Source organism: Mustela lutreola, chromosome 3 (assembly GCF_030435805.1).
Source record: "Mustela lutreola isolate mMusLut2 chromosome 3, mMusLut2.pri, whole genome shotgun sequence".
NCBI lineage: Eukaryota > Metazoa > Chordata > Mammalia > Carnivora > Mustelidae > Mustela > Mustela lutreola.
The window spans coordinates 171,923,456-171,939,716 of record NC_081292.1 but is presented as its reverse complement, the minus strand read 5'-3'; the positions used below and the strand labels follow the sequence as shown (position 1 = coordinate 171,939,716).

At 42.8% G+C, this 16,261-nt stretch overlaps 1 long non-coding RNA gene across 2 annotated transcripts; it reads right to left on the bottom strand.

Moving 5' to 3' along the window:
• Positions 1-137: 137 nt before the first annotated feature.
• Positions 138-10,599, bottom strand: LOC131827339 (uncharacterized). 2 transcript variants are annotated; one of them, XR_009351980.1, is made up of 4 exons: positions 10,489-10,599; positions 10,212-10,348; positions 3,021-3,198; positions 138-288 (listed from the first exon to the last, which is right to left on the bottom strand). It is a non-coding gene; the product is annotated as an uncharacterized LOC131827339 (long non-coding RNA). The 2 variants fall into 2 exon arrangements; XR_009351979.1 differs by lacking the exon at positions 138-288 and having other exon boundaries at positions 2,868-3,198.
• Positions 10,600-16,261: the final 5,662 nt, after the last annotated feature.

Below are 16,261 nucleotides of genomic sequence, written 5' to 3'. Positions count from 1 at the left end.
ACGTTGGACAAGCATCTCCACCTCTCTGTCTCTGTTTCCTCCTCTGTAAAATGGGAATAATAATAGTACTTCATGGGGTGGCTCTGAGGATTAATGAGTTACACACACAGCAATTTTTAAAAATTTATTTACTGGGGTGCCTGGGTGGCTCAGTGGGTTAAAGTCTCTGCCTTCAGCTTGGGTCATGGTCCCGGGGTCCTGGGATAGAGCACTGCATCGGGCTCTCTCCTCAGCAGGGAGTCTGCTTCCTCCTCTCTCTCTGCTTGCCTCTCTGCCTACTTGCGATCTCTGTCAAATAAATAAAATCTTTAAAAATACATATATATATATATATATAATGCTATATATATATCCTTAAAAAAAATTTATTTACTTATTTGAGAGAAAGAGAGACTGTGCTGTGTGAAGGCTCAGGGAGGGGGTAGAGGGAGAGAGAAACCTAAGCAGACTCTGTGCTGAGCACAGAACCCAACTTGGGGCTCGATCTCATGACCTGAAATTGCAACTGGAGCCGAAACCAAGAGTCAGATGCTTAGCCGACTGTGCCACCCAAACCTGCTCACTTTCCAAAGAGCTAGACATCTTCCATCCAGTATCATTATGTCCTAGCTTGTCTGCATTCGTTAGTGGTCATATTCTGTACATGTAATAAATTTTTATACCCTTAAAAAAAAAAAAGAAGGATGCGCAAAAGGCCGAGAAAAAGATTAAGGTGGAAAGATTACAGGAAGGGAGTGTGTGGTGTTTTTAAATGCAAAGAAATAGATCTTCAAGGACAGACGGCAAACTCCTAACGGTACCTTGGGGGGCAGCAGGAACAGGGAGAGAAGAGACATAGGCTTCTACATCTTATTTGTATAGGTGTCAGCATTCTTCAAAAAAATTTAATGACAAGCATGGACTATGATAACAAGTAATTTTTTCAAATACCAGTCAGCCCACTGAGCACAGGATGAAAATGGGTTTATAATTAACACAGGAAAAGTTTTCCTTAAACTTTCGCCGGAGGGCTTGGAATTTCCAACAGGGCACCAGCAAGGGGCTTATTCTCAGCAGGGTTTTCAGTTAAGAAGATTCCCCTTGCCATGCCCACAGCCCACCCCCCTTCCAGCAGTGACTGACAGAAGACTGAAAGACGTGTTGCCTAGCCCACGGACTGCCCATGAATGGAGGTGATGCTAGGATTATCTGGAGAATCCTTCTCCAGGGTCCTTTTTTTTTCCCCCAATATTTTATTTATTGATTGACTGATTAATTGATTGATTTGACAGAGAGAGACACACAGCGAGAGAGGGAACACAAGCAGGGGGAGTGGGAGAGGGAGAAGCAGGCTTCCTGCTGAGCAGGGAGCCTGATGTGGGACTCTGTCCCAGGACCCTGGGACCATGACCTGAGTCGAAGGCAGATGCTTAACTGACTAGCTACCCAGGTGCCCCCTTCTCCATGGTCTTGCCAAAGGAATCTCTGCATTTTCTGGTAAGGGCTGGACTAGCTGCGTGCCAACCCAGAATGGGTGAGATTTGAAATTTGGGGTCATCTTGAATGATTTAGAGCAACAGCTCTGGGGAGGAGGGAGCCCAAGATTCTCCATTTCTAATCAGCTCCCTGGCCCACAGCCTCACTTGAGCAGGGAGGGTCTGGAGTACTTGACCTAGAGGCCCTCTACCCTCCTGAATGTGCTCCTTTAGATCCACAGCCTGTCGATATTCATTCAACTTTGCTTGCCACACGATCCCTGGTGCCCTAAGTGTGAGCTCAACCACCGTGTGCCTTACTCTTGGTTGACACCAGAGTCACGGTGCTGGAGACAACTTCATTATGGTACTGGTGTCAGCTTCCCAGAGTGAGCCCTCTCATCCCATACCAAGCCCCACAGAGGGGCCAGGTGGGGAACGGGGGTGGAGCACAGCCCTCCCCCCCCCACCTTCCACAAAGTGTCCTTGCTGCCTAGGCAAGCATACATTTCTCAACCTGCCCATGAAACCAGTTTCCCCAGATCCTTGCAAGATGGTTCCTACCTAATGGGTGTGCCTCCCCCATCCAGTTGTGGAACAAAAAACATCTGTCAAGAATTGAAAAATGAGAATAGATGTTGTTGAATGTACATGAGCAATCATATTCTGCTACTTTTCTGTATGTTGAAAATTCATTATAATTTCTTTAAAATTTAGTGCCTGGGTGGCTCAGTCAGTTAGGCATCCAACTCTTGGTTTTAGCTTGGGTCGTGATCTCCAGGTCCCATGATCAAGTGCCCTCACCCGACCCTGGGGTCAAGCTCCAAGCTCAGCTTAGAATCTGCTTAAGACTTTCTCTCCTTCTCCCTCTGCCCAGCCACTCACACCCCCACACTCACACACACTCTTAATTAAATCAATTGATTGGAAATAAAGCAGTTTCTTCTCTGGAGTGCCTTGCTGGCTCAACCAGTAGAGCATGCAACTTCATCTCAGGGTTGTAAGATCAAGCCCCACGATGGGTGGAGCAATTACTTAAAAGACTAAAATAAATCTTAAAAAATAAATAAATAAAGCAGTTTGTTCTCAAACTCGGTGACCTTAGAAGTACGTATATAGGAAAAGTCCCGTAGTTCATTATCAGTAATGACAAATTTAAAAGTCTGCACAACTACAAAATCCTAAATGCCTGTGTGAGGGTGGAAAAATTTTCCTTTTACCCTTCTAAATTATTTGGCTAGTCTAATAATTCAATTGACGTTAAAGCAGACATAAGGCATAAGGCAGTTCATAAGTTAAGTTGGTAAATCACCCTATCCTACTGGACAAGTCTCTTAGTTCAGAGAATAGGCCAGTTCAATTAAAGAGCTGTGTCTCATTTTAGGAGGCAGAAATGCAGGCAGACTCCCAAAGTTAGTTCCATGGTGCAAGCAATTAGGTATTTAATAAGAAGCATTTCTATGGAAACAAAAGAAAAACAACAGTTAATGACTGGAGAAGATTACACTCCCAGTTTCTGAGTTCTAAAGGCAGCCAGTCGAGATTTCTAGATATCTGGCTCCTAACCTCTTCAGATGGAGTAAGGAAGGGCAGCAGCAACCTGCTAGATTTTTCTGGTTGGCAGTTTGAATGTCTCTGGTGATCCTTCTGTGACACGGAGGCATTAAGGTTGTCCATACATGAGCTATTGTGGTGATTTCTTTGAAGTTTTATCAAGTTGTCCAGCTCTAGCTTGTTTACCTGGCTTTGGGGAAAGAGCAGTTTTAGTTCTCAATGATTCCAAGTCAGAGAGGTCAATAAAGTAGAAGACTATGTAGGGTGCCTGGCTGGCTCAGTTGGTAGAGAGTGAGACTCTTGATCTTGGGGCCGAGAGTCCGAACTCCCTGCTGGGTGTAGAGATTACTTAAAAATAAAATTTTTTTTAAAAGATTTTATTTATTTGACAGACAGAGATCACAAATAGGCAGAGAGGCAGGCAGAGAGAGAGAGAAGGGAAGCAGGCACCTCACCGAGCAGAGAACCTGATGCAGGTCTCTATCCTAAGACCCTGGGATCATGACCTGAGTGGAAGGCAGAGGCTTTAACCCACTGAGCCACCCAGGCACCCCAAAAATAAAATATTTAAAAAAAAATTCCTCATGTACATTAACTGTCAGAAAATTGGAAATGTTAGTTTGAAGAGCCATAGTCAAATATTAGAGGAAACTAGAATTCAGGACCAGGACCAGTTTACATGTAGAAACAAAACCTGAAAGACAATTAGCAGGACTAGAATCTGATATCCACAAGGACTACAGTTTCCATTGAAACATAATTTTCTTTGAGAGCTACCCATTTCTACCAAAGACAACAACAGTAAGACTAATCTGTTTACAAATTAAGTCTAGTTTGAAAAACTTGGCCTGATGACTTACTTAAGTGGTGCGAGAATAATGATTAACCATACAGGTTCTATCAAATCTGCTTTGCTGGAACTCTTCTTTTCGTTTTTAAATATATTTTTTTAAGATTTTACCTATCAGGTGCTTGGGTGGCTCAGTGGGTTAAGCCGCCGCCTTTGGCTTGGGTCATGATCTCAGGGTCCTGGGATCGAGTCCCACATCGGGCTCTCTGCTCGGCGGAGAGCCTGCTTCCCTCTCTCTGCCTGCCTCGTCTACTTGTGATCTCTCTGTGTCAAATAAATAAATAAAATCTTAAAAAAAAAAATTTTTATCTATCTATTTTTTTATTTATTTTTAATGCTTTTATTTATTTATTTGACAGAGAGAGAGATCACAAGTGGGCAGAGAGGCAGGCAGAGAGAGAGGGGAAGCAGGCTCTCCGCCAAGCAGAGAGCCCGATGTGGGGCCCGATTCCAGGCCCAAGCTGAAGGCAGGGGCCTTAACCCACTGAGCCACCCAGGTATCCCAAGATTTTACTTATTTATTTGATAGACAGAGATCACAAGTAGGCAGAGAGGCAGGCAGAGAGAGAGGAAGAAGCCGACTCCCTGCAGAGCAGAGAGCCCAATGCAGGGGCTCCATTTCAGAACCCTGGGATTATGACCTGAGCTGAAGGCAGACGTCCAACTTATTAAGCCCCCCAGGCACCCCAGCTGGGAACTTTTCATAAGGAATCTCATATTGGACTTTTAAAAGCTTCTCGAGGCTAAGAAGCCACCACCAGACTTTACCTGTAATATGTATAGATTTGAGCGAATTTTTTTTCTCCTGAGGTCCCCAAAGTATCCTAAGGTTCCTGAGCCTGCCAGAAAGTGACCTTCTTTACTTACCTGGTAAAACTGCTGGAAACCCCATAAGCAGGGTACCAGGCCATTTTTTCCAAGGGCCATTATTGGCTCTATAAAGTCAGCATTAGTTCCTTAAAGCTGTTTGATCATATCTGAATTGATGTATTTTATTCTCAAATATGACATCGCAGTGAAAGTCTCAGTAATATAACCAATGTTTCCAATTATACCTGTTACAAGGGAGAACAGATTCTTACTGAACTTGAGGAAATAAATATACTGTTGTAAAGAATATTTGCTGAGTTTCCCAATTCGGGAGGGATCGGGCAGGGAGAAAAAGTCTCTTGTTTACAGAGACATACTTTACCAAATTGCTGTAAGTCATAGTTAACTTAAGAAAAAAGACTCTCTGTCTACTTGTGATCTCTGTCTGTCAAATAAATAAATAAAATATTTTTAAAAAAGAAAAAGAAAAAAGAGAAAAAAATTCTCCTTAAATCTGGAAAAAACCAGATCATTAAAGAACCAGTAATATTTCAAAGAAAAAGTCATAAAAAATTATAATCATCCTCTCAATTCCTTCAATCTCATTCTAATTTTTGTTCTGCTTGAATTCAGTTTTTCCTTTAGTTCTAGAAATTCGTAGTCAGTTCAGTCTTATAATCTTAAAGTTATCAGAAACCTATCTTCGTCAAAGTCCTTTCCATGAATTTCCTTGAGGAGGAAGCACTTTTGCAAGAGCACTTTTGCAAAAGCATCAGAGTAAAACAGTAACTGTGTAAATGGCTAAGGTGTATAAATGACCATGGTTAAAAATCTGAGGAGAGGAGTATCTGGGTGGCTCAGTCAGTTAAGCATCTACCCCAGGGTCCTGGGATCAAGCCCCACATTGGGCTCCCAGCACAGTGGGTAGTCTGCTTGTCTTTCTCCCTCTGTCCCTCTTCCTGATCATGCTCGTGCTCCCTTGACAAAATGCCTCATTACATCCCTCTTACGAAACCCATCTTACTTTTTTTGCATATAGGGTTGTTTCCCTTACTATTTCTGTTTGTTTGTTTTTTTTTTTTTTAAGATTTTATTTATTTATTTGACAAACAGAGATCACAAGTAGGCAGAGAGGCAGGCAGAGAGAGAGGAGGAAGCAGGCTCCCTGCTGAGCAGAGAGCCTGATGTGGGGCTTGATCCCAGGACCCTGAGACCATGACCTGAGCTGAAAGCAGAGGCTTTAACCCACTGAGCCACCAGGCGCCCTCTCCTATTCTTTTTTTTTCAAGATTTTTTGATTTTTAGATAATCTTTACACCCGATGCAGGGCTCGAACTCATGACCCCAAGATCAAGAGTCTCACGCACCACCAACTACACCAGTCAGACACCCCTATTTCTCATTTCTCATAGTTTTTTTTTTTTTTTTTTTGGATTCTATTTATTTGACAGAGAGAGAGATCACAAGTAGACAGAGAGGCAGGCAGGGAGAGAGGGAAGAAGCAGACTCCCCACCGAGCAGAGAGCCCGATGCGGGGCTTGATTCCAGGACCCTGAAACCATGACCTGAGCGGAAGGCAGAGGCTTAACCCACTGAGCCACCCAGGTGCCCCTATTTCTCATAGTTTTAATGTCATTTATCAGAATCATTAACCCTTAGAAATTGTTACCCCTTAGTAAAACCTAAGACGCAAATTGTTATACTAGCGTTCTTTAGACTGGCAAATTTATAAATACATTTCATAATTTCTGAAAGCATATACTTTTTTTATAGTACAATTTTCCAATGTAGTACAAACACATCCAAACATCTTTTAGCTTCTCTATAATAAGAAGCAAAATGTAGATAAACTCATGTTCAGTAATTAATGTTTCAAGATTTTATCTAACTTGGAAACGATCTAGATATTCAATCAATTTCTATTACTTAACTTAGTAAAACTCCAATGGTGGAAATTATCAAATGATTTTGGAAGGTCTGAGTTTTTTGCCTTTTTCTTTTTTTTAGATTTATTTATTTATTTGGGAGAGAGAGGTAGCACAAGCAGGAGGGCAGAGGGGGAGGGAAAGAATCTCAGGCAGGACTCTGTACTGAGCCCAGTTCATGGCTCAACCTCATGACCTGAGCTGAAACCAATTGTTGGACATTCAGCCAACTATGCCAGGTGCCTCTGATTTGGGAAGGTATTTTTAAGGATACACGGCATAAAACATAATAATGGCTGAAAAATTCACCTAAAAGTTCTTATTCCAATTACATCTATCTAAGTCACTGGTTCCCAACAATTATGCTTAGACTACCCACAAGAACTTTCTGAGGCATTAGATAGAGTTAGCCTTCATCCCAAGCTGTTTTTCTTGCTGACAAATTTTGTAACAGAGATATCATGAATTTCTTTTTTTTTTTTTTTTTTAAAGATTTTATTTATTTATTTGACAGAGAGAAATTACAAGTACACTGAGAGGCAGGCAGAGAGAGAGAGAGAAGGAAGCAGGCTCCCCGCTGAGCAGAGAGCCCGATGCGGGACTCGATCCCAGGACCCTGAGATCATGACCTGAGCCGAAGGTAGTGGCTTAACCCACTGAGCCACCCAGGCGCCCCCATGAATTTCTTTTTTAAATATTTTATTTATTTATTTGACAGAGAGATTACAAGTAGGCAGAGAGGCAGGCAGAGAGAGAGAGGAGGAAGCAGGCTCCCTGCTGAGCAGAGAGCCGGATGCGGGACCCTGAGATCATGACCTGAGCCAAGGCAGCAGCTTAACCCACTGAGCCACCCAGGCACCCATGAATTTTTTTTTTTTTTAAGATTTTATTTATTTATCAGAGAGAGAGGGCGAGAGAGCAAGCACAGGCAGACAGGATGGCAGGCAGAGGCAGAGGGAGAGGCAGGCTCCCCGCCGAGCAAGGAGCCCGATGCGGGACTCGATCCCAGGATGCTGGGATCACGACCCGAGCCGAAGGCAGCTGCTTAACCAACTGAGCCACCCAGGCGTCCCTCATGAATTTCTTTTTTTTAAGATTTTATTTATTTATTTGACAGAGAGAGAGACACACACAGTGAGAGAAGGAACACAACAAGGGGAGAGGGAGAGGGAAAGCATGCTTCCCGTTGAGCAGGGAGCTTGATGTGGAGCTCTGTCCCAGGACCCTGCAATCATGACCTGAGCCAAAGGCAGACACTTAATGACTAAGCCACCCAGGTGCCCCAAATTTTTTTGACTAGAAAACCCAGGTAGAATAAAAGTTGCATGTCTGGATTATATTTAATACTGAGATTGTGAAAACATGTCTTTTTTTTTTTTTTTTTTTTTAGATTTATTTTTTTATGGGGTGCCTGGGTGGCTCAGTCATTAAGCATCTGCCTTCGGCCCTGGTCCGGATCCCAGAGTCCTGGGATGGAGCCCCACGTCAGACTCTCTGCTTAGCCGGAAGCCTGCTTTTCCCTCTCCCACTCCCCCTGGTTGTGTTCCTCTCTCTCTGTAGCTCTCTCTGTCAAATAAATAAAATCTTTTTTTAAAAAAATATTTTTTTATTTATTTGAGAAAGAGAGGGAGCGCATGATCAAGGAGAGGGGCAGAAGGAGAAGGAGAGAGACACGCTCAAGCAGACTCCCTACGTGGCCTGGAGCAGGATCCCAGACTCTGAGATATGACCTGAGCAGGAATCAGTAGTTGGCTACTCGAACTGACTGAGCCACCCAGGCACCCCTGAGGACATGTCTGTTTTAATTAAACCAATCAACTTGTTGTTGTTGTTTTTAAGATTTTATGTATTTATGTTCACTCCCTGAACAGTATTTTTAGGATTGCCTAGGAGAAATTCTGGTCATCTGTTTACTCCGTGAGGGGGGGTTTTCCTCTGGGAGCCTTCTGGCTTGTCTATTAACTACGTATAATCACAGGTAGAAAAAACACCCCTTAGCGGCTAAGCAAGGTTCGTGTGAGTGGGGTGTGAATGTCCGATGATCTTTCTAACTCTTCTCTAAATTTGGTAGGATATGCTGGAAATGGAGGTAAAAGGATGTTATCCTTTAAAGTTCTGCTATGTGTTTCCGTTTGCAAGAATTCTTTGTGGTGGGGCACCTGGGTGGGCTCAGTGGGTTAAAGCCTCTGCCTTCAGCTCAGGTCATGATCTCAGGGTCCTGGGATGGAGCCCCGCATCAGGCTATCTGTTCTGCAGGGAGTCTGCTTCCACCTCTCTCCCTCTGCCTGCCTCTCTGCCTACTTGTGATCTCTGTCAAAAAAAAAACAAAATAAAAAAAAAAAAAAAAAAAAGAATTCTTTGTGGTCAGGATCCAGGACAGTCCTACAAAAGACACTGCATAGGAAGACCTAAGGCAGGCAGAGCCTGATTACAAAGCTCTGGAGTGTAGGAGGAGTTAGAAGAAACATGGAAGTGAGCCCTGCCCCACCCCCAACCGTTCTTCTCCAAAATTCACTTCTTGGTCCTTAGCATTTACATAGGTAACCAGTACCACCGGCCTGGAGATCAAGTCAGGACGCTCTCCACAAATCTCAAAGGAAAAGGGGAAGCTGGAACAGGAAGGCGTGGCAGGATTTTGAGAAGGGGAATTTGCCTTGAATGTGGGCGTTAATTTTTGTTCTAAGTCTAATTTCTGTACTTTCATCTTGCTAAGGGAGTCTCTGAGCCTAGAAGTTATACTCCTTTGTGTCCCTTTTTATAGGGACAAAAAAAAATTGTTTTTTTTTTTTTTCATAGGTATCAATAAGACAATTGTTAGATGAGAGCTCTCTAAATTTTCTATTCTAAATACAGCCTGTTCAGAGGATGTGTTATCTGGCCATTGACAAGTAAGGATTTTATATTAATCTCAATAGTGACTCACACCAATTAAATCTTTTTACGGTTTAGCCACGGATGCAAGAAGCATTCCAAAAGAGGGTGCTGAGGATGCAGTCCTCAGAAGATCCGGAAAGTTCGCTCCCATAATTAGCCTAAGAAAGCCAAGACCTTCAATGTCACAAGCAGTAAGAATGGTGGCTCTGGTCTCCTGTGAGAACGTGAGACACCTCCAGTCCCAGACCTGCCATCTGGGACTCTTCCATCACCATCACCAACAAGGGTCCCTTATGGACCAGAACCCCTTAAGACAAATTCCCCTGAGAATTGGCTCAGTCAGACAAAGACAGGGCTGTTTTTTGGATCTGGAACCTACTGGGCTCTATGCCAATGCATGCCAGTACATGCCTCTTCCAGTGAGAATATTCTCCCTGGTCATAAAGCCAAGCTCTCAAGACATGGGATGGGAGGAAAGGAAAAAGCTCATGTGGGGCTACGATTCTCCTTCTCATGGCAAAGGACACAAAGGATAGAGACCAAAGGAAACAATGACTATCTTGGTAGACCTGAGAGTACTCATAACAAATCTTTACCAGAGTCCCCATACTCAAGGAACTACTTCACACAAACATTTTCTCCTGCTAATCTGAATTTAGAAAAAGGAAAGAAGACTCCCCACGCTCGCTTCCACTGGATTCTACAGGTGGAGCTCCAGGAGACTGATCTGGTAAGAATTCTTACCTTCTCTCAGCGGCAGCCTCCCTGGAGGAAGCTGTATCCAGCCAGCGAATGTCCCTTTGCAGGTCACCAAACTGTCAGGGGGTGCCGGGGGGAGAATTTTTCCTTCTTTCTTTCTAGGTTCTTTGGCTGCTCTAATACTTCAGTTGACATAAAAACAGATTAATAGGAGAAAAAGAAAAATTGTTATTTTATTTTTAAAAAGAAATTTATTTATTTATGTACGGGGGGTCCCCATAAAAATATGAGACCCAGAGGCAGTCAGGCAATGGAGACTCACATGCCATCCTGAGCTGAGGAAAGAGATGGGGCTGAGGCTTCAAAGGGGAGGAGGGCAATTTGCAGGAAGATGAGAAGAGCAGATGTTTCCTAGGCAGATGTTGGCCCTACCATGTGGGTCTTTCAGATTAAAAAAAAAAAAAAAAAAAAGTTATCTCTGGTAATAACTCTCTTTCTGGGCCAGGCTCGCCAGGCTCCCCATCTAAATTCTTTTAGACAATTAAGGGAGAGGTAAAAGTTTTTCTTGAGTCTGCAGAGACTTGATTGCCTTCAGCTCAAAATAATCTTCATGCCAAAGTGGCACATTTTGGGGTGGCATATTCTGTTCCCCTTCACCTAAAAAAGGTACAGAAATTGCTATCTTCAACTCATTTCCTCTTATAGTCAGACCTTGTTGTAATTCCAAGTTTTATAAAGTAGCCATGTAGCTGTTTGGAAGATTCTGGAACAAAGGGCAGTGTGCTAATCAGTGGGGAGTTCTGCATCTGCCAGACTATTTTTTTTTTCATCATAACTACTGGACTTTTACACCAGGAACTTTTCTAAGGCCTTTCAATGTATAAACTCATTTAATTCACCAACCCTATGAGAGTTATTACTGTTATTTCCATTCATGAGAGGAAAATGAGCACAAAGAAAGTGATTTGTCCAGACATACAGCCAATGAGGGTAAAGCCCAGGCAGTTGAAATGCCATACAAAGTACAGTAGTTCTCACACTGAGGCTGGACTTCAAGGCACTGGCTCCCATCACAGACATACACACCTTCCGTTCAAGAGTCTTGTGACTTATAGCCACACAAGGAGTATCGTTCAGCCACAAAAAGGAATGGGGATATGGATACATGCTACAACCTTAGAGAATTTTAAAAAATTATGCTAAATGAAATAAGTCAGACACAAGAGCACACATTTTGGATTCTGTTTATATGAAATGTCCATAATAGGTAAATCTGTAGAAACAGAAAGCAGATTACTGGTGGGGCTGGCAGAAGGGGCAGATGATAAATGAGTGCTAATGAGTCTAGGGTCTCTTTTGGGGTGATGAAGTACTCTGAAATTTGTGTGGATGATCGTGCAACTTTATGAATATATTTTAAAACTACTGAATTACATCACTTTTTTTTTTTTAGATTTTATTTATTTATTTGACAGAGAGGGATCACAAGTAAACAGAGAGGCAAGCAGAGAGAGAGAGGAGGAAGCAGGCTCCCCACTGAGCAGAGAGCCTGATGCGGGGCACCTGCTTCCTCCTCTCGCTCTCTGCCTGTCTCTCTGCCTACTTGTGACCTCTGTCTGTCAAGTAAATAAATAAAATATTTAAAAAAAAATAAGTTGCATGCTCTACTGACTGAGCATGTTGTATTGACTGAGTTATATATTTTAAAGGGGTAAATTTTATGGTATGTTATATGTAAAAAACAAAACAAAATACTGGTCTAATGAGAAGAATATTTAACAATTTAGTAAAGCAAAGCTGGAGAAGAGTAGTAGAATACACCACCCCAAATATGCCACATTGGCATAAGGATTATTTTGAGTAGAAGGCAATTAAGAAACAGATACCAGAAAAACTCTCTGCCCTCCTCTTATTTGCCTAAAAGCAAGACATAAGTTTACAGAAATGTCCCCACTCCCCTCTCTACCAGGAAGGACGGAAGTCAGTCACCAGAGAAAACTCTAGACCCTTATCAGCCTGGAGATGGCACCAGAGGAGCCTAAGTAACAAACCTTGTCTACCATTACTTCCCTATATACATTCTTTCTCACAACTTGCCTCCCTAGAAACTCAAAAGTCCTTTTCCTTTGTCATGTCACTTCTCTAAAAATGTATTGTTCTTTTGTTAATATGCTATAATAAGCCCAAGTTCTAATCACTCCTTTGAGTTACTCATCACTGGGTGCTCCCTTGTGTATGTGTATTGCACTTTTTAATAAACTTGTTTGGGGTGCCTGGGTGGCTCAATTGTTAAGTGTCTGCCTTCAGCTCAGGGTCATGATCCTGGGGTCCTGGGCTGAGTCCTGTCTTGGCTCCCTGTTCAGCAGGAAGCCTGGTTCTCCCTCTCCCCCTCTGCCTGCTTGTGTTCCCTTTCTTGCTATATCTCTCTATCAAATAAATAAATAAAATATTTAATAAACTTGTTTATTTTTCTCTGGGTAATCTGTCTTTGTAGTCTAATTACATGGCGCCTGTCAGAGAAATTAAGGTGGACAGAGAAAAAACAGTTTTTCTTCTCCTATACTCCTACAGAAATCCCCATAGTCTGGCATTTTTCTGTGTCTAAGCTCCTATCTCTCCCACCCCTTAGCTCCCATGACCAGCCTTTGTGGACGTATTCAGTTGTTGGGGTTTAATATGTCTCTTCCCTATTCAGAGACTAAGAGAAGGCTAAGCCCAGCCAAGGCATCACTGCATCCCAGAAGCCCTCCTGTCTTATGCCTAAGGCAGGGCCATTGCCAGCTTGTGTAGCACCCACCTACATTCACCACCGTGGTCATTTGCTCAGGGTCAGGCATCCTCAGTAGACTTTAGGCTCCATGAAAGCAGGGATGGGTTGTTTTGTTCACCATTCTACCTCCTGCCACCAGGAATGAAACAGAGGAGGCATGCACAAATCCACTGAGTGCAGAACACAGGGCCCAGACACAGAGAACACTGTGGTTTTCAGCAAGCCCTGCTGCTCTGAAAGGGCAGGGCTCCTTCCCCTGCAAGGTCCCAACTGATGTCAAGTCCCATCTTTCCAGCCCTTTCAAAGATATACCTTACATGGGTCCATTTCACATAAGCCCTTTTATTATTTACTCAGATAATACATGTGCCTGATGTATCAACCAAACACCTAACTTGTTTCTGTAGTGAATTTTAAAACTTCTTGATCAAGGGGTGCCTAGGTGCCTCTGTGGGTTAAGCCTCTCCCTTTGGCTTGGGTCATGATCCCAGGGTCCTGGGATCAAGCACATTGGGTTGCCTGCTGAGCAGGGAGCCTGCTTCCCCCTCTCTCTCTGCCTGCCTCTCTGCCTATTTGTGATCTTCTCTGTCAAATAAAAAAATAAAATCTTAAGAAAAAAAGAACTTCTTGATAAAAAAAGTTTTGAGCAGGGGCACCTGGGTGGCTCAGTGGGTTAAAGCCTCTGCCTTCGGCTCAGGTCATGATCTCAGGATCCTGGGATCGAGCCCCACACTGGGCTCTCTGCTCAGCGGGGAGCCTGCTTCCTCCTCTCTCTACCTGCCTCTCGGCCTACTTGTGATCTCTCTGTCAAATAAATAAATAAAATCTTAAAAAAAAAAAAAAGGTTTTGAGTAGTCTTTTTTTTTTTTTAATTCCATTTATTCATTTGACAGAGATCACACATAGGCAGAGAGGCAGGCAGTGGGGGAAGCAGGCTCCCCACCGAGCAGAGAGCACAATGGGGGGTTTGATCCCAGGACCCTGAGACCAGGGCCTAAGCTGAAGGCAGAGGCTTTAACCCACTGAGCCACCCAGGTGCCCCTGCTCAAAACTTTTTTATCAAGAAGTTCTTTTTTTCTTAAGATTTTATTTTAAGCCACCGAGGCGCCCCTGAGCAGTCTTTTTTTAATCATTTTATTTTATCATAATAAAAGTGCTCTTTACTACCCTGCCACCCACCTGCTCTCTGATAAGCATCAGGTTGATTTCTATAATCAAGAGTATGTTTCTTGGTTTGTCTCTCTTTCTCTCTCTCTCTTTTTTGCTTGTCTGTTTTATTTCTGAAATTCCACATGAGTGAAATCATATGGTATTTGTCCCTCTCTAATGGACTTATTTTGCTTAGCAATATACTCTCTAGCTCCATCCATTTCATTGCAAATGGCAAGATCGCATTCTTTTTTATGGCTAAATAATATCCCATTGTATATATATACCACATCTTCTTTATCCATTTATCTATTGATGGACTCCTAGGCTGCTACCATAGTTTGGCTACTGAAATAATGCTGCAATAAACATAGGCGTGCATGTATCCATTTGATTAGTGTTTTTTATATTTTGGGGGTACTCACTAGTGTGACCACTGGATCATAGGGTAGTTCCATTTTTAATTTTTTGAGGACCCTCCATGCTGTTCTCCACAGTGGCTGGACCAGTTTGCATTCCCACCAATAGCACAAGAGGGTTCCTTTATCTCCACATCCTCATCAACACTTGCTTCTGAGCAGTCGTGGATGTTTAGGGTAAAACTGAGCACAAGGCTGTGATCAGCAGCGAACTATATTAATATTTTCTCAAAGACAACCAACTAGTTAATTCTGACACTTCCTTGACACAGAACAGCAACCAAACACAGTTGCTAGCACTTATTTATTGAGCACCTACTATGGTCCAGGCACTAGGCACTTTACAAATACCATCTCCAATCATCCCCCCAAACTCTGCCAGGACATATTCTTATCCACATCATATATATGAGAACACAGAGTCAGGAGATAAGTAACTTGGCAAAGCCACAAATTGGTATTTAAAGTATTTTCTTCTACAAGATGTAAGGAAAGGCAATTATCTAGAAAGTTTTTCAGTCACTGAAACTTTTTTATTTTCTATGAACATTTCAAAATGCTTATTAGGAATCTGTGATTCAATAAAGAGAGAGACCAAGAAGACAGGGTATATCTGTGTGTGAGATCTGAAACCATATTCTGGTTCCATTTCCTCCTTTTTCCACTTCTAAAATTAAAAGAGCATAGGGTTTCCTCCTTATAATGAAGTAATAGTGAATAAAAGTAAATGACTTACACTACACAGTTTAAAAAGAAACCAAATTCATATTGCAATAGAAGAAACTAATTAAAGGACAGTATGCTTTAGACCAGTGAACTAAAAATGGGATAAGAAGAATTTTGACAAACAGGTGAATCCTTTAAGGATTAATGGGAAGGATCTGGCTGTCTAGCCCTCACCTGCTCAGAATAGACAATCTTTCACCAAGCAAGATAAGTACCTATCATTTAACAGCTGGGTGTTGGGATCTCTGTATTGTTAAAATTTTCAAGACATAAAAAGACGTAATAGATCCCATGGAAGCTGAGGACTTGGGGACTGAGGCTGCAAGGCAGATGCCTCAATTTGGATGAGGTATCTCTGCTTTGCTATTAATTGGGGGACTTGTCCCCAGCTTCTGGCCCTAAACCTCAGCAGCTTCATCTGTAAATGAGGAGTTACACTGGCTCTGCCCGGTCTTCAACTGACCTAACTCTATTCAGTGAAAATACCTTCCTCATAGGCCCAAATACGCTTGGGAAATTAAGGCAATTATGACCTGAGAAATGGCTACAGTAACAAAAGGCAGGAATAAGGGGGCTCTTCCTCCCGACTCCCAGAAATGACCACGAGTCATGTGAATTCTCCAAGATCACTAGAGGACAACATTCTAGAGTTGGGAGTGCTCTTCATGCATCACCTAGTGCAGTCTCCTGGACCTCAGAGGGCCGATGTGCCCCAAAGACAACCAGAACATTTCCGGGCTCCCTCTGAGCCTCTAAACCTTTTCTATTTGCCAGACCACAGCTCTGTTATTCAAGATGCCATAGGCTGAATGTAACTTAAACCAAACTTATTTTTAAGATTTTACTTATTTGAGAGCGAGCAAGCATGGGATGGTGGGTGGGAAGCGGAGAGGGAGAAGCAGACTCCCTGCTTACCACGGAGCCCCAAGGGGGCTTGATCCCAGGACAGCAGGATCAAGACCTGAGCAGAAGACAGCCGCTTAACCAACTGAGCCACCCAGCTGCCCCTGAACCAAACTTAAGGCAGAGAA